Source organism: Struthio camelus, chromosome 19 (genome assembly GCF_040807025.1).
Source record: "Struthio camelus isolate bStrCam1 chromosome 19, bStrCam1.hap1, whole genome shotgun sequence".
Classification (NCBI taxonomy): Eukaryota; Metazoa; Chordata; class Aves; order Struthioniformes; family Struthionidae; genus Struthio; species Struthio camelus.
This window is the reverse complement of record NC_090960.1, coordinates 15328396-15353105: the sequence shown is the minus strand read 5'-3', so window position 1 is coordinate 15353105 and position 24710 is coordinate 15328396. Positions and strand designations below refer to the sequence as shown.

Here is a 24710-nt window from a genome sequence, read left to right as displayed (position 1 = left end):
CTGCACAAGAAATGTGATTCTGGCCAGGCCGCTCACCTACCACAAACACTAAGCGCACACAGAGAAGTTCCCTTTGGCCCCTACATTGGCCCTGGCACGCTATTCCAGCCCAGCAAAACTTACACCTCTGTGCTTACCCTCTCTTCACAGAATGTCACAACGGTGGAGGTTGGAAGAGACCTCTGGAGATCATTTAGTCCGGCACCCCTGCTCAAGCAGAGTCACCTAGAGCACGCTACTCAGGACCGTGTCCGAACGGCTTTTGAATTATGCCCAAGGATGGAGACTCCACAACCTCTCTGGGCAACCCATTCCAGGGCTCAGTCACCCTCACAGTAAAAAAGCTTTTCCTTAGATTCAGACGGAACTTCTTGTCTTTCAGTTTGAGACCATTGCCTCTCGTCCCATCCCCGGGTACCACTGAAGAGTCCGCCTCGGTCTTCTTTACACCCTCCCTTCAGACACTTATACAGATTGCTAAGGTCCCCCCTCAGACTTCTCCAGGCTAAACAGTCCCAGCTCTCTCAGCCCCCCCTTCTCAGAGGAGAGATGCTCTAGTCCCTTAATCATCTTATTGGCCCTTTGCCGGACTCGCTCCAGTAGCTCCTTATCTCTCTTGTACTGCAGAGCCCAGAACTGGATGCAGGACTCCAGACGTGGTGTCACAAGTGGTGAGCAGAAGGGAAGGATCACTCGCATCGATCTCCTGGCAGCACTCTTCCTAATGCAGCCCAGGATACCACTGGCCGCCTTTGCCACAAGGGCACGCGGCTGGCTCACGGTCAGCTTGTCCACTAGGACTCCCAGTTCCTTCCCTGCAGGGCTGCTTTCCAGCAAGTCAGCCCCCAGCATGTACTGGTGAAGGGGGTTACTCCTCCCTAGGTGCACCTGAAATTCTACTTTTCCTGTGATCTGATGGGGTCCCATTTAGGCGACCTCTCGTCCCCCTTATAAATCCCACACCCACACCCACCCCCACCCCAAACAAGCACACCCTGATGGAAACAAACCTCCCCCTTGAGACCTCTGGTATCTGTTTCAGACAACCGCTGCTGGTCCCCCTTACAAATCCCCAACACCTCTAACCAAACACCTTGTCAGAGTCCAGTACTCCCTGACCAGCTTCTTCTAGATATTCCACGCGTACGGAGAGTGCAATGTCTAATATAACAGTTTGTTTGGGGGGTGGGGGGAATTTGATGTTACACAGGGTTTTTGATTTAGCAGAGTGATTCAGCAATATACTGAAATCACAATTCAAGTGTACACGCCTAACAAAATCTAGCTAGACAGATCAATCACAGCACCAACGTGATTGCCATTACCGGTCTCAAATACGCTCGCCGTCACAACGCTGGGCGTCCCCAGTCGCCGGGAAGGAATGCGTGGGTTGATGCCAGCTCAAGCCCGTTGCTCTCTTCAAAATTTCTCTGTTAGCTGTTGAGGCTTCATACTCTCTCTTGGGCTGAGCCACATATACACTTTCCACATGCTGGTCTGGCTAATCTCAGGGAGGCATTCACTTCCTTTTGGTCAGCTCTGAAAAAAAAAAGAAAAAAACCCACTTACGCCAGGTCCAGGTAACGGATATGGCTGCTTATCTGGGACGAAGGCCACCCTTTGGTCCCCTTTGTCTTGAGATAACGTTAGTTCTCTGTGCAACAGCTGTGGGTCGCGAGCTGCATCCTACACTGTCCTTGGGATTTACGGGGCGCCTTGCCTTCTGAGCCTTCTCCCATCGTAGGGGTTGTTGGTCGGTCACACACACGCAGATCCTACCCCTTGAGCCCTTTCCACTGCACACAGCCCCTCTCTGCCCTCCCACACACAAGGATCCTGCTGCATTCAGATCCAGCCAGACTGCCAGGCAGGGGCACGGTCCCACCCCTCCCCACCCCTCCCCCCTTTTTTTTAACCCAGCCCCAGGCACTTGTGATGCAAGGGATGTGCTTGCAGGATGGCATTATGAGCTCAGAGCCCCTCAGCCAACCCACATTGTGGGTCTCTCCTCCCACATTGTGTGCATCCCATTGCGTGCAGCGAAGCTGCTCACGCGTGCGGGCCTCCATGAGCTCCGAGGCATCCCTGGACCTGCAACGCTGCTGGCAGCTACCCTCGGACTGCCAAAGAACAGCGGGGTGCGGAGAGGAAGAGGCCCACTGCTGTGGGGAAGACAGGTACTGGGAGAAGGTCCAGAGGGTGAGGGAGGGAGGTGGCCGGAGAGGTAGAAGCCTGCCCCACCCACACATTATTGCACCCTGCCTCCGTGAGGCAGGTCCCTGGCTCCCCAGCAGGGACCAGTCTGTCCCTCATCCTCCTTGTTCACCTGTTTGACCCGACCCTACTGGCCTGGGGGAGGAGTTCAGCAGAGCACTGCGCTTTTCAGTCCTATCCTCCCTCCTGGCAGGGACTCCTGCCCAACAGACAGTCCTGAACCTGCCAGTCCTCCTTGTTCACAAGTCTCTGTGGCGGTGCTGGCAGTGGCGGTGCTGGCAGTGGCGGCAGCAGCAGCTGCTGCCGCAGCCACGGCCACAGCTGCGCCACGGCCACAGCAGGCTGACGAGGTGGCCGAGTGGTGAAGGCGATGGACTGCTAATCCATTGTGCTCTGCACGCATGGGTTCAAATCCCATCCTCGTCGGAGCCCAGGGACCAGCCCAGAAGGAGCCTTCTGGAGCAGGGGCCGCTCTTCCCATGCTGTTTCTGACAAGCGCCCATTTGTCAGGCTCTTGTCTACCAAGCAGGGCAGGTGACACCTCCCCAGGAAGGGAGTGTCCCCCTCCCCTACTCTCTCCCCACCTCCAGGGTTTGCACAGCCCCATCAAACACAAAGCCTTTCACGAGGCATGTCCCTGGCCATGTCCCTGCTCAAGAGCTCCCTGTGCCTGGGACAGGCCCAGGTGCGCCCGGGCAGTGAAGCCGGGAGGGGAGGGCTCAGGCAATCGGAGCCAGAGGAGCCAGGGGTTTCCAGGCAGTAGCCAGAGAGAGCAGCATTGTCCCCTGGTCTCCCACGTGCTTTCAGCGAGACAGAGAGAGAGAAACTACGATCCCTGCACACAGGTGCTCTAGAGCTGAACTCTTGGCATAAATCAGCCAACATCTTGGGCAAAGTAAATTATTTAACAATATTTTTAAAAACTACCTGCATTATATTATCCCAAGTATTTCTATACATACACCAGTCACCGGTGCATAATCAAGGAGGCTTCACCCATAAAACTATAAAAAGGAGCAGCAATAATCCTTCTGCATAACAAAAAAGCTGGTTTCTTCAACTTGCCCAATGCTGTACTGCCCTCTCTTGGAATAACTGAGTTAGGAAAGGCCATCATCAGTATCTCAGCCACGCTAGAACAAGGTCTGGATGAACATTAAGTCCTGTACAGCATACGCAGACTGAAATTTCTTCACTGGCAAACATTGTGGCTGGAAGTAGAACTGCCCTGGACGTACTAGCACTTTCTCAAGGAGGCGCGTGTGCCTTCATCAACACCACCTGTTGTACCTGTATTGACTGAGGTGGTCAAATCATACGAGAGGCCAACAAAATTAAAGACGCCACAGCAGTCTTGCCTAAAGTAGCTGAAAAAACCCTTTTGATTGGTAGGGTTGGCTCCCAGACTGAAGCAGACGGTTAGGGAAACGGTCCAAGATGGTGTAAAAGTACATTTTATTAGGATTATTGACCTTGGTAACTGTGAATGTATTGCTTCAGTTAATGTTATGTTGTAGCAGATTGATGCGTAAAAAAACAGAACCGGGTGTAACTCAAGCGTAGGCCCAAATAATGACGCTAAATATATTAACGGCTAGAGACAAAGAAAAGGAAGAAGTACTTGAACTAATGGCTACGAACTATTATGAAGGCTAGAGGCAAGAAAGGGTGATGGGACAGCACGGCCTACGCAGTGATCGGCCCGGGCTTCCCGGGAGTTGTGAGCAGGTTGTCTGTAGCCCCTTTACCGTACTCTAGACCTTTAACATGACGTGAGGTTGGAAGTCGCAAAGTGGGGAGTATGGAAGTAAAGCGGTTAATGCCGGTGGAATTGAAATAGTTGACGCCTCACAGGCCTTTGCAGGCCTATCTAGCAAATACACCTAGGAAAAACAAAAACAAAAACAAATAACATCTGCAATGACCTTGCTGACGTCCGTGTTCCTAGCTATCGAAGCCATGTATTGACTGTAAAAAATTCTACTATCTGTTTTGCTGGAACCTCCTCTCCTGAAGTGATTCACTCCCTTTTTGCTGCTGATCCACACACACACACACGCACACACGCACGCACACCTGTTGTCCTGTGAAGGACAAGTTGTATAATCCAAAGGTATATTAACTCTTTAACAGCCTCATTAGGGCAGCCGCTGCTCTCGGCTCTCCCCTATAGCTATAGTAATAAATTGTTTCTGCTCTGACCGGAACCTAAATTGAATTCCATTTATTCTGAGAAGAAGGCAAAGGAGTAGTAAGAGAGAGAGAGAGAGAGAGAGACCTACCCAAGATGAGAAGATTCGGGAGGCTGGCTCAGACCACTTCTTCCAAGTGCTTGGCTCCTCTCTGAATCGTTCCCATTGCGTTTAGCAAGTTATAAGTAGTCCGGGAAATAACCTGGCAGGGTTCGGAAAAGCCCCGAGAGGTTTGCAACAGGAACGTATTTTGTGCCAAACAGCTCACCCACCACAGCCGCAAACATGCGCTCGCAGCCAAGTTCTCTTGGGTGTCCACACTGACCCTGAAATGCCTATAGCAGTGCCACAAAAATACAATTTCTGTGCTTCCTTGCTCTTCCCAAACTGACTACAGGCAGTTCACAGTACAAACGTTGTTCTGGCAAGGGCCGTTACCTACCACCCTCACTAACAAGCGCTCGCAGACAAGTTTTCCTGGGACACAACACCGCTGTGGCCCAGACACCTGCCTTCCCCACTAACAAGGGCTCACAGCCAAGTTCTCTTGGGCCCCTGCAACGGCGCTGGCAGTCCTATTCCAGCCCCACCACACCCATATCTCCATGCTTGCCTCTCTCTCCCCAAATGACACCACCCCCACCAACTGACTCTCAGAACAAACACAGTTCTGGCTAAGGGGCACGACCCCAAACAAGGGCGCAAAGCCAAGTTCCCTTGAGCTCCTACTGTTGCCTTGGCATGCCTGTTCCGGCCCCACAACAACTGCTCATTTGCGCTTCCTTGCTCTTCAAAAGCTGGCACCGTTCCTACTTGCAGACTGCACAAGAAATGTGATTCTGGCCAGGCCGCTCACCTACCACAAACACTAAGCGCACACAGAGAAGTTCCCTTTGGCCCCTACATTGGCCCTGGCACGCTATTCCAGCCCAGCAAAACTTACACCTCTGTGCTTACCCTCTCTTCACAGAATGTCACAACGGTGGAGGTTGGAAGAGACCTCTGGAGATCATTTAGTCCGGCACCCCTGCTCAAGCAGAGTCACCTAGAGCACGCTACTCAGGACCGTGTCCGAACGGCTTTTGAATTATGCCCAAGGATGGAGACTCCACAACCTCTCTGGGCAACCCATTCCAGGGCTCAGTCACCCTCACAGTAAAAAAGCTTTTCCTTAGATTCAGACGGAACTTCTTGTCTTTCAGTTTGAGACCATTGCCTCTCGTCCCATCCCCGGGTACCACTGAAGAGTCCGCCTCGGTCTTCTTTACACCCTCCCTTCAGACACTTATACAGATTGCTAAGGTCCCCCCTCAGACTTCTCCAGGCTAAACAGTCCCAGCTCTCTCAGCCCCCCCTTCTCAGAGGAGAGATGCTCTAGTCCCTTAATCATCTTATTGGCCCTTTGCCGGACTCGCGCCAGTAGCTCCTTATCTCTCTTGTACTGCAGAGCCCAGAACTGGATGCAGGACTCCAGACGTGGTGTCACAAGTGGTGAGCAGAAGGGAAGGATCACTCGCATCGATCTCCTGGCAGCACTCTTCCTAATGCAGCCCAGGATACCACTGGCCGCCTTTGCCACAAGGGCACGCGGCTGGCTCACGGTCAGCTTGTCCACTAGGACTCCCAGTTCCTTCCCTGCAGGGCTGCTTTCCAGCAAGTCAGCCCCCAGCATGTACTGGTGAAGGGGGTTACTCCTCCCTAGGTGCACCTGAAATTCTACTTTTCCTGTGATCTGATGGGGTCCCATTTAGGCGACCTCTCGTCCCCCTTATAAATCCCACACCCACACCCACCCCCACCCCAAACAAGCACACCCTGATGGAAACAAACCTCCCCCTTGAGACCTCTGGTATCTGTTTCAGACAACCGCTGCTGGTCCCCCTTACAAATCCCCAACACCTCTAACCAAACACCTTGTCAGAGTCCAGTACTCCCTGACCAGCTTCTTCTAGATATTCCACGCGTACGGAGAGTGCAATGTCTAATATAACAGTTTGTTTGGGGGGTGGGGGGAATTTGATGTTACACAGGGTTTTTGATTTAGCAGAGTGATTCAGCAATATACTGAAATCACAATTCAAGTGTACACGCCTAACAAAATCTAGCTAGACAGATCAATCACAGCACCAACGTGATTGCCATTACCGGTCTCAAATACGCTCGCCGTCACAACGCTGGGCGTCCCCAGTCGCCGGGAAGGAATGCGTGGGTTGATGCCAGCTCAAGCCCGTTGCTCTCTTCAAAATTTCTCTGTTAGCTGTTGAGGCTTCATACTCTCTCTTGGGCTGAGCCACATATACACTTTCCACATGCTGGTCTGGCTAATCTCAGGGAGGCATTCACTTCCTTTTGGTCAGCTCTGAAAAAAAAAAGAAAAAAACCCACTTACGCCAGGTCCAGGTAACGGATATGGCTGCTTATCTGGGACGAAGGCCACCCTTTGGTCCCCTTTGTCTTGAGATAACGTTAGTTCTCTGTGCAACAGCTGTGGGTCGCGAGCTGCATCCTACACTGTCCTTGGGATTTACGGGGCGCCTTGCCTTCTGAGCCTTCTCCCATCGTAGGGGTTGTTGGTCGGTCACACACACGCAGATCCTACCCCTTGAGCCCTTTCCACTGCACACAGCCCCTCTCTGCCCTCCCACACACAAGGATCCTGCTGCATTCAGATCCAGCCAGACTGCCAGGCAGGGGCACGGTCCCACCCCTCCCCACCCCTCCCCCTTTTTTTTTAACCCAGCCCCAGGCACTTGTGATGCAAGGGATGTGCTTGCAGGATGGCATTATGAGCTCAGAGCCCCTCAGCCAACCCACATTGTGGGGCTCTCCTCCCACATTGTGTGCATCCCATTGCGTGCAGCGAAGCTGCTCACGCGTGCGGGCCTCCATGAGCTCCGAGGCATCCCTGGACCTGCAACGCTGCTGGCAGCTACCCTCGGACTGCCAAAGAACAGCGGGGTGCGGAGAGGAAGAGGCCCACTGCTGTGGGGAAGACAGGTACTGGGAGAAGGTCCAGAGGGTGAGGGAGGGAGGTGGCCGGAGAGGTAGAAGCCTGCCCCACCCACACATTATTGCACCCTGCCTCCGTGAGGCAGGTCCCTGGCTCCCCAGCAGGGACCAGTCTGTCCCTCATCCTCCTTGTTCACCTGTTTGACCCGACCCTACTGGCCTGGGGGAGGAGTTCAGCAGAGCACTGCGCTTTTCAGTCCTATCCTCCCTCCTGGCAGGGACTCCTGCCCAACAGACAGTCCTGAACCTGCCAGTCCTCCTTGTTCACAAGTCTCTGTGGCGGTGCTGGCAGTGGCGGTGCTGGCAGTGGCGGCAGCAGCAGCTGCTGCCGCAGCCACGGCCACAGCTGCGCCACGGCCACAGCAGGCTGACGAGGTGGCCGAGTGGTGAAGGCGATGGACTGCTAATCCATTGTGCTCTGCACGCATGGGTTCAAATCCCATCCTCGTCGGAGCCCAGGGACCAGCCCAGAAGGAGCCTTCTGGAGCAGGGGCCGCTCTTCCCATGCTGTTTCTGACAAGCGCCCATTTGTCAGGCTCTTGTCTACCAAGCAGGGCAGGTGACACCTCCCCAGGAAGGGAGTGTCCCCCTCCCCTACTCTCTCCCCACCTCCAGGGTTTGCACAGCCCCATCAAACACAAAGCCTTTCACGAGGCATGTCCCTGGCCATGTCCCTGCTCAAGAGCTCCCTGTGCCTGGGACAGGCCCAGGTGCGCCCGGGCAGTGAAGCCGGGAGGGGAGGGCTCAGGCAATCGGAGCCAGAGGAGCCAGGGGTTTCCAGGCAGTAGCCAGAGAGAGCAGCATTGTCCCCTGGTCTCCCACGTGCTTTCAGCGAGACAGAGAGAGAGAAACTACGATCCCTGCACACAGGTGCTCTAGAGCTGAACTCTTGGCATAAATCAGCCAACATCTTGGGCAAAGTAAATTATTTAACAATATTTTTAAAAACTACCTGCATTATATTATCCCAAGTATTTCTATACATACACCAGTCACCGGTGCATAATCAAGGAGGCTTCACCCATAAAACTATAAAAAGGAGCAGCAATAATCCTTCTGCATAACAAAAAAGCTGGTTTCTTCAACTTGCCCAATGCTGTACTGCCCTCTCTTGGAATAACTGAGTTAGGAAAGGCCATCATCAGTATCTCAGCCACGCTAGAACAAGGTCTGGATGAACATTAAGTCCTGTACAGCATACGCAGACTGAAATTTCTTCACTGGCAAACATTGTGGCTGGAAGTAGAACTGCCCTGGACGTACTAGCACTTTCTCAAGGAGGCGCGTGTGCCTTCATCAACACCACCTGTTGTACCTGTATTGACTGAGGTGGTCAAATCATACGAGAGGCCAACAAAATTAAAGACGCCACAGCAGTCTTGCCTAAAGTAGCTGAAAAAACCCTTTTGATTGGTAGGGTTGGCTCCCAGACTGAAGCAGACGGTTAGGGAAACGGTCCAAGATGGTGTAAAAGTACATTTTATTAGGATTATTGACCTTGGTAACTGTGAATGTATTGCTTCAGTTAATGTTATGTTGTAGCAGATTGATGCGTAAAAAAACAGAACCGGGTGTAACTCAAGCGTAGGCCCAAATAATGACGCTAAATATATTAACGGCTAGAGACAAAGAAAAGGAAGAAGTACTTGAACTAATGGCTACGAACTATTATGAAGGCTAGAGGCAAGAAAGGGTGATGGGACAGCACGGCCTACGCAGTGATCGGCCCGGGCTTCCCGGGAGTTGTGAGCAGGTTGTCTGTAGCCCCTTTACCGTACTCTAGACCTTTAACATGACGTGAGGTTGGAAGTCGCAAAGTGGGGAGTATGGAAGTAAAGCGGTTAATGCCGGTGGAATTGAAATAGTTGACGCCTCACAGGCCTTTGCAGGCCTATCTAGCAAATACACCTAGGAAAAACAAAAACAAAAACAAAAACAAATAACATCTGCAATGACCTTGCTGACGTCCGTGTTCCTAGCTATCGAAGCCATGTATTGACTGTAAAAAATTCTACTATCTGTTTTGCTGGAACCTCCTCTCCTGAAGTGATTCACTCCCTTTTTGCTGCTGATCCACACACACACACGCACACACACACACACACACACACACGCACACACGCACGCACACCTGTTGTCCTGTGAAGGACAAGTTGTATAATCCAAAGGTATATTAACTCTTTAACAGCCTCATTAGGGCAGCCGCTGCTCTCGGCTCTCCCCTATAGCTATAGTAATAAATTGTTTCTGCTCTGACCGGAACCTAAATTGAATTCCATTTATTCTGAGAAGAAGGCAAAGGAGTAGTAAGAGAGAGAGAGAGAGAGAGAGACCTACCCAAGATGAGAAGATTCGGGAGGCTGGCTCAGACCACTTCTTCCAAGTGCTTGGCTCCTCTCTGAATCGTTCCCATTGCGTTTAGCAAGTCATAAGTAGTCCAGGAAATAACCTGGCAGGGTTCGGAAAAGCCCCGAGAGGTTTGCAACAGGAACGTATTTTGTGCCAAACAGCTCACCCACCACAGCCGCAAACACGCGCTCGCAGCCAAGTTCTCTTGGGTGTCCACACTGACCCTGAAATGCCTATAGCAGCGCCACAAAAATACAATTTCTGTGCTTCCTTGCTCTTCCCAAACTGACTACAGGCAGTTCACAGTACAAACGTTGTTCTGGCAAGGGCCGTTACCTACCACCCTCACTAACAAGCGCTCGCAGACAAGTTTTCCTGGGACACAACACCGCTGTGGCCCAGACACCTGCCTTCCCCACTAACAAGGGCTCACAGCCAAGTTCTCTTGGGCCCCTGCAACGGCGCTGGCAGTCCTATTCCAGCCCCACCACACCCATATCTCCATGCTTGCCTCTCTCTCCCCAAATGACACCACCCCCACCAACTGACTCTCAGAACAAACACAGTTCTGGCTAAGGGGCACGACCCCAAACAAGGGCGCAAAGCCAAGTTCCCTTGAGCTCCTACTGTTGCCTTGGCATGCCTGTTCCGGCCCCACAACAACTGCTCATTTGCGCTTCCTTGCTCTTCAAAAGCTGGCACCGTTCCTACTTGCAGACTGCACAAGAAATGTGATTCTGGCCAGGCCGCTCACCTACCACAAACACTAAGCGCACACAGAGAAGTTCCCTTTGGCCCCTACATTGGCCCTGGCACGCTATTCCAGCCCAGCAAAACTTACACCTCTGTGCTTACCCTCTCTTCACAGAATGTCACAACGGTGGAGGTTGGAAGAGACCTCTGGAGATCATTTAGTCCGGCACCCCTGCTCAAGCAGAGTCACCTAGAGCACGCTACTCAGGACCGTGTCCGAACGGCTTTTGAATTATGCCCAAGGATGGAGACTCCACAACCTCTCTGGGCAACCCATTCCAGGGCTCAGTCACCCTCACAGTAAAAAAGCTTTTCCTTAGATTCAGACGGAACTTCTTGTCTTTCAGTTTGAGACCATTGCCTCTCGTCCCATCCCCGGGTACCACTGAAGAGTCCGCCTCGGTCTTCTTTACACCCTCCCTTCAGACACTTATACAGATTGCTAAGGTCCCCCCTCAGACTTCTCCAGGCTAAACAGTCCCAGCTCTCTCAGCCCCCCCTTCTCAGAGGAGAGATGCTCTAGTCCCTTAATCATCTTATTGGCCCTTTGCCGGACTCGCGCCAGTAGCTCCTTATCTCTCTTGTACTGCAGAGCCCAGAACTGGATGCAGGACTCCAGACGTGGTGTCACAAGTGGTGAGCAGAAGGGAAGGATCACTCGCATCGATCTCCTGGCAGCACTCTTCCTAATGCAGCCCAGGATACCACTGGCCGCCTTTGCCACAAGGGCACGCGGCTGGCTCACGGTCAGCTTGTCCACTAGGACTCCCAGTTCCTTCCCTGCAGGGCTGCTTTCCAGCAAGTCAGCCCCCAGCATGTACTGGTGAAGGGGGTTACTCCTCCCTAGGTGCACCTGAAATTCTACTTTTCCTGTGATCTGATGGGGTCCCATTTAGGCGACCTCTCGTCCCCCTTATAAATCCCACACCCACACCCACCCCCACCCCAAACAAGCACACCCTGATGGAAACAAACCTCCCCCTTGAGACCTCTGGTATCTGTTTCAGACAACCGCTGCTGGTCCCCCTTACAAATCCCCAACACCTCTAACCAAACACCTTGTCAGAGTCCAGTACTCCCTGACCAGCTTCTTCTAGATATTCCACGCGTACGGAGAGTGCAATGTCTAATATAACAGTTTGTTTGGGGGGTGGGGGGAATTTGATGTTACACAGGGTTTTTGATTTAGCAGAGTGATTCAGCAATATACTGAAATCACAATTCAAGTGTACACGCCTAACAAAATCTAGCTAGACAGATCAATCACAGCACCAACGTGATTGCCATTACCGGTCTCAAATACGCTCGCCGTCACAACGCTGGGCGTCCCCAGTCGCCGGGAAGGAATGCGTGGGTTGATGCCAGCTCAAGCCCGTTGCTCTCTTCAAAATTTCTCTGTTAGCTGTTGAGGCTTCATACTCTCTCTTGGGCTGAGCCACATATACACTTTCCACATGCTGGTCTGGCTAATCTCAGGGAGGCATTCACTTCCTTTTGGTCAGCTCTGAAAAAAAAAAGAAAAAAACCCACTTACGCCAGGTCCAGGTAACGGATATGGCTGCTTATCTGGGACGAAGGCCACCCTTTGGTCCCCTTTGTCTTGAGATAACGTTAGTTCTCTGTGCAACAGCTGTGGGTCGCGAGCTGCATCCTACACTGTCCTTGGGATTTACGGGGCGCCTTGCCTTCTGAGCCTTCTCCCATCGTAGGGGTTGTTGGTCGGTCACACACACGCAGATCCTACCCCTTGAGCCCTTTCCACTGCACACAGCCCCTCTCTGCCCTCCCACACACAAGGATCCTGCTGCATTCAGATCCAGCCAGACTGCCAGGCAGGGGCACGGTCCCACCCCTCCCCACCCCTCCCCCCTTTTTTTTAACCCAGCCCCAGGCACTTGTGATGCAAGGGATGTGCTTGCAGGATGGCATTATGAGCTCAGAGCCCCTCAGCCAACCCACATTGTGGGTCTCTCCTCCCACATTGTGTGCATCCCATTGCGTGCAGCGAAGCTGCTCACGCGTGCGGGCCTCCATGAGCTCCGAGGCATCCCTGGACCTGCAACGCTGCTGGCAGCTACCCTCGGACTGCCAAAGAACAGCGGGGTGCGGAGAGGAAGAGGCCCACTGCTGTGGGGAAGACAGGTACTGGGAGAAGGTCCAGAGGGTGAGGGAGGGAGGTGGCCGGAGAGGTAGAAGCCTGCCCCACCCACACATTATTGCACCCTGCCTCCGTGAGGCAGGTCCCTGGCTCCCCAGCAGGGACCAGTCTGTCCCTCATCCTCCTTGTTCACCTGTTTGACCCGACCCTACTGGCCTGGGGGAGGAGTTCAGCAGAGCACTGCGCTTTTCAGTCCTATCCTCCCTCCTGGCAGGGACTCCTGCCCAACAGACAGTCCTGAACCTGCCAGTCCTCCTTGTTCACAAGTCTCTGTGGCGGTGCTGGCAGTGGCGGTGCTGGCAGTGGCGGCAGCAGCAGCTGCTGCCGCAGCCACGGCCACAGCTGCGCCACGGCCACAGCAGGCTGACGAGGTGGCCGAGTGGTGAAGGCGATGGACTGCTAATCCATTGTGCTCTGCACGCATGGGTTCAAATCCCATCCTCGTCGGAGCCCAGGGACCAGCCCAGAAGGAGCCTTCTGGAGCAGGGGCCGCTCTTCCCATGCTGTTTCTGACAAGCGCCCATTTGTCAGGCTCTTGTCTACCAAGCAGGGCAGGTGACACCTCCCCAGGAAGGGAGTGTCCCCCTCCCCTACTCTCTCCCCACCTCCAGGGTTTGCACAGCCCCATCAAACACAAAGCCTTTCACGAGGCATGTCCCTGGCCATGTCCCTGCTCAAGAGCTCCCTGTGCCTGGGACAGGCCCAGGTGCGCCCGGGCAGTGAAGCCGGGAGGGGAGGGCTCAGGCAATCGGAGCCAGAGGAGCCAGGGGTTTCCAGGCAGTAGCCAGAGAGAGCAGCATTGTCCCCTGGTCTCCCACGTGCTTTCAGCGAGACAGAGAGAGAGAAACTACGATCCCTGCACACAGGTGCTCTAGAGCTGAACTCTTGGCATAAATCAGCCAACATCTTGGGCAAAGTAAATTATTTAACAATATTTTTAAAAACTACCTGCATTATATTATCCCAAGTATTTCTATACATACACCAGTCACCGGTGCATAATCAAGGAGGCTTCACCCATAAAACTATAAAAAGGAGCAGCAATAATCCTTCTGCATAACAAAAAAGCTGGTTTCTTCAACTTGCCCAATGCTGTACTGCCCTCTCTTGGAATAACTGAGTTAGGAAAGGCCATCATCAGTATCTCAGCCACGCTAGAACAAGGTCTGGATGAACATTAAGTCCTGTACAGCATACGCAGACTGAAATTTCTTCACTGGCAAACATTGTGGCTGGAAGTAGAACTGCCCTGGACGTACTAGCACTTTCTCAAGGAGGCGCGTGTGCCTTCATCAACACCACCTGTTGTACCTGTATTGACTGAGGTGGTCAAATCATACGAGAGGCCAACAAAATTAAAGACGCCACAGCAGTCTTGCCTAAAGTAGCTGAAAAAACCCTTTTGATTGGTAGGGTTGGCTCCCAGACTGAAGCAGACGGTTAGGGAAACGGTCCAAGATGGTGTAAAAGTACATTTTATTAGGATTATTGACCTTGGTAACTGTGAATGTATTGCTTCAGTTAATGTTATGTTGTAGCAGATTGATGCGTAAAAAAACAGAACCGGGTGTAACTCAAGCGTAGGCCCAAATAATGACGCTAAATATATTAACGGCTAGAGACAAAGAAAAGGAAGAAGTACTTGAACTAATGGCTACGAACTATTATGAAGGCTAGAGGCAAGAAAGGGTGATGGGACAGCACGGCCTACGCAGTGATCGGCCCGGGCTTCCCGGGAGTTGTGAGCAGGTTGTCTGTAGCCCCTTTACCGTACTCTAGACCTTTAACATGACGTGAGGTTGGAAGTCGCAAAGTGGGGAGTATGGAAGTAAAGCGGTTAATGCCGGTGGAATTGAAATAGTTGACGCCTCACAGGCCTTTGCAGGCCTATCTAGCAAATACACCTAGGAAAAACAAAAACAAAAACAAAAACAAATAACATCTGCAATGACCTTGCTGACGTCCGTGTTCCTAGCTATCGAAGCCATGTATTGACTGTAAAAAATTCTACTATCTGTTTTGCTGGAACCTCCTCTCCTGAAGTGATTCACTCCCTTTTTGCTGCTGATCCACACACACACACACGCACACACGCACGCACACCTGTTGTCCTGTGAAGGACAAGTTGTATAATCCAAAGGTATATTAACTCTTTAACAGCCTCATTAGGGCAGCCGCTGCTCTCGGCTCTCCCCTATAGCTATAGTAATAAATTGTTTCTGCTCTGACCGGAACCTAAATTGAATTCCATTTATTCTGAGAAGAAGGCAAAGGAGTAGTAAGAGAGAGAGAGAGAGAGAGAGACCTACCCAAGATGAGAAGATTCGGGAGGCTGGCTCAGACCACTTCTTCCAAGTGCTTGGCTCCTCTCTGAATCGTTCCCATTGCGTTTAGCAAGTTATAAGTAGTCCGGGAAATAACCTGGCAGGGTTCGGAAAAGCCCCGAGAGGTTTGCAACAGGAACGTATTTTGTGCCAAACAGCTCACCCACCACAGCCGCAAACACGCGCTCGCAGCCAAGTTCTCTTGGGTGTCCACACTGACCCTGAAATGCCTATAGCAGCGCCACAAAAATACAATTTCTGTGCTTCCTTGCTCTTCCCAAACTGACTACAGGCAGTTCACAGTACAAACGTTGTTCTGGCAAGGGCCGTTACCTACCACCCTCACTAACAAGCGCTCGCAGACAAGTTTTCCTGGGACACAACACCGCTGTGGCCCAGACACCTGCCTTCCCCACTAACAAGGGCTCACAGCCAAGTTCTCTTGGGCCCCTGCAACGGCGCTGGCAGTCCTATTCCAGCCCCACCACACCCATATCTCCATGCTTGCCTCTCTCTCCCCAAATGACACCACCCCCACCAACTGACTCTCAGAACAAACACAGTTCTGGCTAAGGGGCACGACCCCAAACAAGGGCGCAAAGCCAAGTTCCCTTGAGCTCCTACTGTTGCCTTGGCATGCCTGTTCCGGCCCCACAACAACTGCTCATTTGCGCTTCCTTGCTCTTCAAAAGCTGGCACCGTTCCTACTTGCAGACTGCACAAGAAATGTGATTCTGGCCAGGCCGCTCACCTACCACAAACACTAAGCGCACACAGAGAAGTTCCCTTTGGCCCCTACATTGGCCCTGGCACGCTATTCCAGCCCAGCAAAACTTACACCTCTGTGCTTACCCTCTCTTCACAGAATGTCACAACGGTGGAGGTTGGAAGAGACCTCTGGAGATCATTTAGTCCGGCACCCCTGCTCAAGCAGAGTCACCTAGAGCACGCTACTCAGGACCGTGTCCGAACGGCTTTTGAATTATGCCCAAGGATGGAGACTCCACAACCTCTCTGGGCAACCCATTCCAGGGCTCAGTCACCCTCACAGTAAAAAAGCTTTTCCTTAGATTCAGACGGAACTTCTTGTCTTTCAGTTTGAGACCATTGCCTCTCGTCCCATCCCCGGGTACCACTGAAGAGTCCGCCTCGGTCTTCTTTACACCCTCCCTTCAGACACTTATACAGATTGCTAAGGTCCCCCCTCAGACTTCTCCAGGCTAAACAGTCCCAGCTCTCTCAGCCCCCCCTTCTCAGAGGAGAGATGCTCTAGTCCCTTAATCATCTTATTGGCCCTTTGCCGGACTCGCGCCAGTAGCTCCTTATCTCTCTTGTACTGCAGAGCCCAGAACTGGATGCAGGACTCCAGACGTGGTGTCACAAGTGGTGAGCAGAAGGGAAGGATCACTCGCATCGATCTCCTGGCAGCACTCTTCCTAATGCAGCCCAGGATACCACTGGCCGCCTTTGCCACAAGGGCACGCGGCTGGCTCACGGTCAGCTTGTCCACTAGGACTCCCAGTTCCTTCCCTGCAGGGCTGCTTTCCAGCAAGTCAGCCCCCAGCATGTACTGGTGAAGGGGGTTACTCCTCCCTAGGTGCACCTGAAATTCTACTTTTCCTGTGATCTGATGGGGTCCCATTTAGGCGACCTCTCGTCCCCCTTATAAATCCCACACCCACACCCACCCCCACCCCAAACAAGCACACCCTGATGGAAACAAACCTCCCCCTTGAGACCTCTGGTATCTGTTTCAGACAACCGCTGCTGGTCCCCCTTACAAATCCCCAACACCTCTAACCAAACACCTTGTCAGAGTCCAGTACTCCCTGACCAGCTTCTTCTAGATATTCCACGCGTACGGAGAGTGCAATGTCTAATATAACAGTTTGTTTGGGGGGTGGGGGGAATTTGATGTTACACAGGGTTTTTGATTTAGCAGAGTGATTCAGCAATATACTGAAATCACAATTCAAGTGTACACGCCTAACAAAATCTAGCTAGACAGATCAATCACAGCACCAACGTGATTGCCATTACCGGTCTCAAATACGCTCGCCGTCACAACGCTGGGCGTCCCCAGTCGCCGGGAAGGAATGCGTGGGTTGATGCCAGCTCAAGCCCGTTGCTCTCTTCAAAATTTCTCTGTTAGCTGTTGAGGCTTCATACTCTCTCTTGGGCTGAGCCACATATACACTTTCCACATGCTGGTCTGGCTAATCTCAGGGAGGCATTCACTTCCTTTTGGTCAGCTCTGAAAAAAAAAAGAAAAAAACCCACTTACGCCAGGTCCAGGTAACGGATATGGCTGCTTATCTGGGACGAAGGCCACCCTTTGGTCCCCTTTGTCTTGAGATAACGTTAGTTCTCTGTGCAACAGCTGTGGGTCGCGAGCTGCATCCTACACTGTCCTTGGGATTTACGGGGCGCCTTGCCTTCTGAGCCTTCTCCCATCGTAGGGGTTGTTGGTCGGTCACACACACGCAGATCCTACCCCTTGAGCCCTTTCCACTGCACACAGCCCCTCTCTGCCCTCCCACACACAAGGATCCTGCTGCATTCAGATCCAGCCAGACTGCCAGGCAGGGGCACGGTCCCACCCCTCCCCACCCCTCCCCCTTTTTTTTTAACCCAGCCCCAGGCACTTGTGATGCAAGGGATGTGCTTGCAGGATGGCATTATGAGCTCAGAGCCCCTCAGCCAACCCACATTGTGGGTCTCTCCTCCCACATTGTGTGCATCCCATTGCGTGCAGCGAAGCTGCTCACGCGTGCGGGCCTCCATGAGCTCCGAGGCATCCCTGGACCTGCAATGCTGCTGGCAGCTACCCTCGGACTGCCAAAGAACAGCGGGGTGCGGAGAGGAAGAGGCCCACTGCTGTGGGGAAGACAGGTACTGGGAGAAGGTCCAGAGGGTGAGGGAGGGAGGTGGCCGGAGAGGTAGAAGCCTGCCCCACCCACACATTATTGCACCCTGCCTCCGTGAGGCAGGTCCCTGGCTCCCCAGCAGGGACCAGTCTGTCCCTCATCCTCCTTGTTCACCTGTTTGACCCGACCCTACTGGCCTGGGGGAGGAGTTCAGCAGAGCACTGCGCTTTTCAGTCCTATCCTCCCTCCTGGCAGGGACTCCTGCCCAACAGACAGTCCTGAACCTGCCAGTCCTCCTTGTTCACAAGTCTCTGTGGCGGTGCTGGCAGTGGCGGTGCTGGCAGTGGCGGCAGCAGCAGCTGCTGCCGCAGCCACGGCCACAGCTGCGCCACGGCCACAGCAGGCTGACGAGGTGGCCGAGTGGTGAAGGCGATGGACTGCTAATCCATTGTGCTCTGCACGCATGGGTTCAAATCCCATCCTCGTCGGAGCCCAGGGACCAGCCCAGAAGGAGCCTTCTGGAGCAGGGGCCGCTCTTCCCATGCTGTTTCTGACAAGCGCCCATTTGTCAGGCTCTTGTCTACCAAGCAGGGCAGGTGACACCTCCCCAGGAAGGGAGTGTCCCCCTCCCCTACTCTCTCCCCACCTCCAGGGTTTGCACAGCCCCATCAAACACAAAGCCTTTCACGAGGCATGTCCCTGGCCATGTCCCTGCTCAAGAGCTCCCTGTGCCTGGGACAGGCCCAGGTGCGCCCGGGCAGTGAAGCCGGGAGGGGAGGGCTCAGGCAATCGGAGCCAGAGGAGCCAGGGGTTTCCAGGCAGTAGCCAGAGAGAGCAGCATTGTCCCCTGGTCTCCCACGTGCTTTCAGCGAGACAGAGAGAGAGAAACTACGATCCCTGCACACAGGTGCTCTAGAGCTGAACTCTTGGCATAAATCAGCCAACATCTTGGGCAAAGTAAATTATTTAACAATATTTTTAAAAACTACCTGCATTATATTATCCCAAGTATTTCTATACATACACCAGTCACCGGTGCATAATCAAGGAGGCTTCACCCATAAAACTATAAAAAGGAGCAGCAATAATCCTTCTGCATAACAAAAAAGCTGGTTTCTTCAACTTGCCCAATGCTGTACTGCCCTCTCTTGGAATAACTGAGTTAGGAAAGGCCATCATCAGTATCTCAGCCACGCTAGAACAAGGTCTGGATGAACATTAAGTCCTGTACAGCATACGCAGACTGAAATTTCTTCACTGGCAAACATTGTGGCTGGAAGTAGAACTGCCCTGGACGTACTAGCACTTTCTCAAGGAGGCGCGTGTGCCTTCATCAACACCACCTGTTGTACCTGTATTGACTGAGGTGGTCAAATCATACGAGAGGCCAACAAAATTAAAGACGCCACAGCAGTCTTGCCTAAAGTAGCTGAAAAAACCCTTTTGATTGGTAGGGTTGGCTCCCAGACTGAAGCAGACGGTTAGGGAAACGGTCCAAGATGGTGTAAAAGTACATTTTATTAGGATTATTGACCTTGGTAACTGTGAATGTATTGCTTCAGTTAATGTTATGTTGTAGCAGATTGATGCGTAAAAAAACACAACCGGGTGTAACTCAAGCGTAGGCCCAAATAATGACGCTAAATATATTAACGGCTAGAGACAAAGAAAAGGAAGAAGTACTTGAACTAATGGCTACGAACTATTATGAAGGCTAGAGGCAAGAAAGGGTGATGGGACAGCACGGCCTACGCAGTGATCGGCCCGGGCTTCCCGGGAGTTGTGAGCAGGTTGTCTGTAGCCCCTTTACCGTACTCTAGACCTTTAACATGACGTGAGGTTGGAAGTCGCAAAGTGGGGAGTATGGAAGTAAAGCGGTTAATGCCGGTGGAATTGAAATAGTTGACGCCTCACAGGCCTTTGCAGGCCTATCTAGCAAATACACCTAGGAAAAACAAAAACAAAAACAAAAACAAATAACATCTGCAATGACCTTGCTGACGTCCGTGTTCCTAGCTATCGAAGCCATGTATTGACTGTAAAAAATTCTACTATCTGTTTTGCTGGAACCTCCTCTCCTGAAGTGATTCACTCCCTTTTTGCTGCTGATCCACACACACACACGCACACACACACACACACACACACACGCACACACGCACGCACACCTGTTGTCCTGTGAAGGACAAGTTGTATAATCCAAAGGTATATTAACTCTTTAACAGCCTCATTAGGGCAGCCGCTGCTCTCGGCTCTCCCCTATAGCTATAGTAATAAATTGTTTCTGCTCTGACCGGAACCTAAATTGAATTCCATTTATTCTGAGAAGAAGGCAAAGGAGTAGTAAGAGAGAGAGAGAGAGAGAGAGACCTACCCAAGATGAGAAGATTCGGGAGGCTGGCTCAGACCACTTCTTCCAAGTGCTTGGCTCCTCTCTGAATCGTTCCCATTGCGTTTAGCAAGTCATAAGTAGTCCAGGAAATAACCTGGCAGGGTTCGGAAAAGCCCCGAGAGGTTTGCAACAGGAACGTATTTTGTGCCAAACAGCTCACCCACCACAGCCGCAAACACGCGCTCGCAGCCAAGTTCTCTTGGGTGTCCACACTGACCCTGAAATGCCTATAGCAGCGCCACAAAAATACAATTTCTGTGCTTCCTTGCTCTTCCCAAACTGACTACAGGCAGTTCACAGTACAAACGTTGTTCTGGCAAGGGCCGTTACCTACCACCCTCACTAACAAGCGCTCGCAGACAAGTTTTCCTGGGACACAACACCGCTGTGGCCCAGACACCTGCCTTCCCCACTAACAAGGGCTCACAGCCAAGTTCTCTTGGGCCCCTGCAACGGCGCTGGCAGTCCTATTCCAGCCCCACCACACCCATATCTCCATGCTTGCCTCTCTCTCCCCAAATGACACCACCCCCACCAACTGACTCTCAGAACAAACACAGTTCTGGCTAAGGGGCACGACCCCAAACAAGGGCGCAAAGCCAAGTTCCCTTGAGCTCCTACTGTTGCCTTGGCATGCCTGTTCCGGCCCCACAACAACTGCTCATTTGCGCTTCCTTGCTCTTCAAAAGCTGGCACCGTTCCTACTTGCAGACTGCACAAGAAATGTGATTCTGGCCAGGCCGCTCACCTACCACAAACACTAAGCGCACACAGAGAAGTTCCCTTTGGCCCCTACATTGGCCCTGGCACGCTATTCCAGCCCAGCAAAACTTACACCTCTGTGCTTACCCTCTCTTCACAGAATGTCACAACGGTGGAGGTTGGAAGAGACCTCTGGAGATCATTTAGTCCGGCACCCCTGCTCAAGCAGAGTCACCTAGAGCACGCTACTCAGGACCGTGTCCGAACGGCTTTTGAATTATGCCCAAGGATGGAGACTCCACAACCTCTCTGGGCAACCCATTCCAGGGCTCAGTCACCCTCACAGTAAAAAAGCTTTTCCTTAGATTCAGACGGAACTTCTTGTCTTTCAGTTTGAGACCATTGCCTCTCGTCCCATCCCCGGGTACCACTGAAGAGTCCGCCTCGGTCTTCTTTACACCCTCCCTTCAGACACTTATACAGATTGCTAAGGTCCCCCCTCAGACTTCTCCAGGCTAAACAGTCCCAGCTCTCTCAGCCCCCCCTTCTCAGAGGAGAGATGCTCTAGTCCCTTAATCATCTTATTGGCCCTTTGCCGGACTCGCGCCAGTAGCTCCTTATCTCTCTTGTACTGCAGAGCCCAGAACTGGATGCAGGACTCCAGACGTGGTGTCACAAGTGGTGAGCAGAAGGGAAGGATCACTCGCATCGATCTCCTGGCAGCACTCTTCCTAATGCAGCCCAGGATACCACTGGCCGCCTTTGCCACAAGGGCACGCGGCTGGCTCACGGTCAGCTTGTCCACTAGGACTCCCAGTTCCTTCCCTGCAGGGCTGCTTTCCAGCAAGTCAGCCCCCAGCATGTACTGGTGAAGGGGGTTACTCCTCCCTAGGTGCACCTGAAATTCTACTTTTCCTGTGATCTGATGGGGTCCCATTTAGGCGACCTCTCGTCCCCCTTATAAATCCCACACCCACACCCACCCCCACCCCAAACAAGCACACCCTGATGGAAACAAACCTCCCCCTTGAGACCTCTGGTATCTGTTTCAGACAACCGCTGCTGGTCCCCCTTACAAATCCCCAACACCTCTAACCAAACACCTTGTCAGAGTCCAGTACTCCCTGACCAGGTTCTTCTAGATATTCCACGCGTACGGAGAGTGCAATGTCTAATATAACAGTTTGTTTGGGGGGTGGGGGGAATTTGATGTTACACAGGGTTTTTGATTTAGCAGAGTGATTCAGCAATATACTGAAATCACAATTCAAGTGTACACGCCTAACAAAATCTAGCTAGACAGATCAATCACAGCACCAACGTGATTGCCATTACCGGTCTCAAATACGCTCGCCGTCACAACGCTGGGCGTCCCCAGTCGCCGGGAAGGAATGCGTGGGTTGATGCCAGCTCAAGCCCGTTGCTCTCTTCAAAATTTCTCTGTTAGCTGTTGAGGCTTCATACTCTCTCTTGGGCTGAGCCACATATACACTTTCCACATGCTGGTCTGGCTAATCTCAGGGAGGCATTCACTTCCTTTTGGTCAGCTCTGAAAAAAAAAAGAAAAAAACCCACTTACGCCAGGTCCAGGTAACGGATATGGCTGCTTATCTGGGACGAAGGCCACCCTTTGGTCCCCTTTGTCTTGAGATAACGTTAGTTCTCTGTGCAACAGCTGTGGGTCGCGAGCTGCATCCTACACTGTCCTTGGGATTTACGGGGCGCCTTGCCTTCTGAGCCTTCTCCCATCGTAGGGGTTGTTGGTCGGTCACACACACGCAGATCCTACCCCTTGAGCCCTTTCCACTGCACACAGCCCCTCTCTGCCCTCCCACACACAAGGATCCTGCTGCATTCAGATCCAGCCAGACTGCCAGGCAGGGGCACGGTCCCACCCCTCCCCACCCCTCCCCCCTTTTTTTTAACCCAGCCCCAGGCACTTGTGATGCAAGGGATGTGCTTGCAGGATGGCATTATGAGCTCAGAGCCCCTCAGCCAACCCACATTGTGGGTCTCTCCTCCCACATTGTGTGCATCCCATTGCGTGCAGCGAAGCTGCTCACGCGTGCGGGCCTCCATGAGCTCCGAGGCATCCCTGGACCTGCAACGCTGCTGGCAGCTACCCTCGGACTGCCAAAGAACAGCGGGGTGCGGAGAGGAAGAGGCCCACTGCTGTGGGGAAGACAGGTACTGGGAGAAGGTCCAGAGGGTGAGGGAGGGAGGTGGCCGGAGAGGTAGAAGCCTGCCCCACCCACACATTATTGCACCCTGCCTCCGTGAGGCAGGTCCCTGGCTCCCCAGCAGGGACCAGTCTGTCCCTCATCCTCCTTGTTCACCTGTTTGACCCGACCCTACTGGCCTGGGGGAGGAGTTCAGCAGAGCACTGCGCTTTTCAGTCCTATCCTCCCTCCTGGCAGGGACTCCTGCCCAACAGACAGTCCTGAACCTGCCAGTCCTCCTTGTTCACAAGTCTCTGTGGCGGTGCTGGCAGTGGCGGTGCTGGCAGTGGCGGCAGCAGCAGCTGCTGCCGCAGCCACGGCCACAGCTGCGCCACGGCCACAGCAGGCTGACGAGGTGGCCGAGTGGTGAAGGCGATGGACTGCTAATCCATTGTGCTCTGCACGCATGGGTTCAAATCCCATCCTCGTCGGAGCCCAGGGACCAGCCCAGAAGGAGCCTTCTGGAGCAGGGGCCGCTCTTCCCATGCTGTTTCTGACAAGCGCCCATTTGTCAGGCTCTTGTCTACCAAGCAGGGCAGGTGACACCTCCCCAGGAAGGGAGTGTCCCCCTCCCCTACTCTCTCCCCACCTCCAGGGTTTGCACAGCCCCATCAAACACAAAGCCTTTCACGAGGCATGTCCCTGGCCATGTCCCTGCTCAAGAGCTCCCTGTGCCTGGGACAGGCCCAGGTGCGCCCGGGCAGTGAAGCCGGGAGGGGAGGGCTCAGGCAATCGGAGCCAGAGGAGCCAGGGGTTTCCAGGCAGTAGCCAGAGAGAGCAGCATTGTCCCCTGGTCTCCCACGTGCTTTCAGCGAGACAGAGAGAGAGAAACTACGATCCCTGCACACAGGTGCTCTAGAGCTGAACTCTTGGCATAAATCAGCCAACATCTTGGGCAAAGTAAATTATTTAACAATATTTTTAAAAACTACCTGCATTATATTATCCCAAGTATTTCTATACATACACCAGTCACCGGTGCATAATCAAGGAGGCTTCACCCATAAAACTATAAAAAGGAGCAGCAATAATCCTTCTGCATAACAAAAAAGCTGGTTTCTTCAACTTGCCCAATGCTGTACTGCCCTCTCTTGGAATAACTGAGTTAGGAAAGGCCATCATCAGTATCTCAGCCACGCTAGAACAAGGTCTGGATGAACATTAAGTCCTGTACAGCATACGCAGACTGAAATTTCTTCACTGGCAAACATTGTGGCTGGAAGTAGAACTGCCCTGGACGTACTAGCACTTTCTCAAGGAGGCGCGTGTGCCTTCATCAACACCACCTGTTGTACCTGTATTGACTGAGGTGGTCAAATCATACGAGAGGCCAACAAAATTAAAGACGCCACAGCAGTCTTGCCTAAAGTAGCTGAAAAAACCCTTTTGATTGGTAGGGTTGGCTCCCAGACTGAAGCAGACGGTTAGGGAAACGGTCCAAGATGGTGTAAAAGTACATTTTATTAGGATTATTGACCTTGGTAACTGTGAATGTATTGCTTCAGTTAATGTTATGTTGTAGCAGATTGAT

The 24710-nt window shown here is 52.7% G+C and overlaps 5 non-coding genes across 5 annotated transcripts; all 5 read left to right on the top strand.

Moving 5' to 3' along the window:
• Window positions 1-2558: 2558 nt before the first annotated feature.
• TRNAS-GCU (transfer RNA serine (anticodon GCU)) lies at window positions 2559-2640 on the top strand. Its single transcript has one exon. It is a non-coding gene; the product is annotated as a tRNA-Ser (tRNA).
• Window positions 2641-7784: 5144 nt separating this feature from the next.
• On the top strand, window positions 7785-7866 carry TRNAS-GCU (transfer RNA serine (anticodon GCU)). The gene has a single exon. It is a non-coding gene; the product is annotated as a tRNA-Ser (tRNA).
• A 5174-nt stretch (window positions 7867-13040) lies between these two features.
• TRNAS-GCU (transfer RNA serine (anticodon GCU)) lies at window positions 13041-13122 on the top strand. Its single transcript has one exon. It is a non-coding gene; the product is annotated as a tRNA-Ser (tRNA).
• Window positions 13123-18272: 5150 nt separating this feature from the next.
• Window positions 18273-18354, top strand: TRNAS-GCU (transfer RNA serine (anticodon GCU)). Its single transcript has one exon. It is a non-coding gene; the product is annotated as a tRNA-Ser (tRNA).
• A 5174-nt stretch (window positions 18355-23528) lies between these two features.
• TRNAS-GCU (transfer RNA serine (anticodon GCU)) lies at window positions 23529-23610 on the top strand. The gene has a single exon. It is a non-coding gene; the product is annotated as a tRNA-Ser (tRNA).
• Window positions 23611-24710: the final 1100 nt, after the last annotated feature.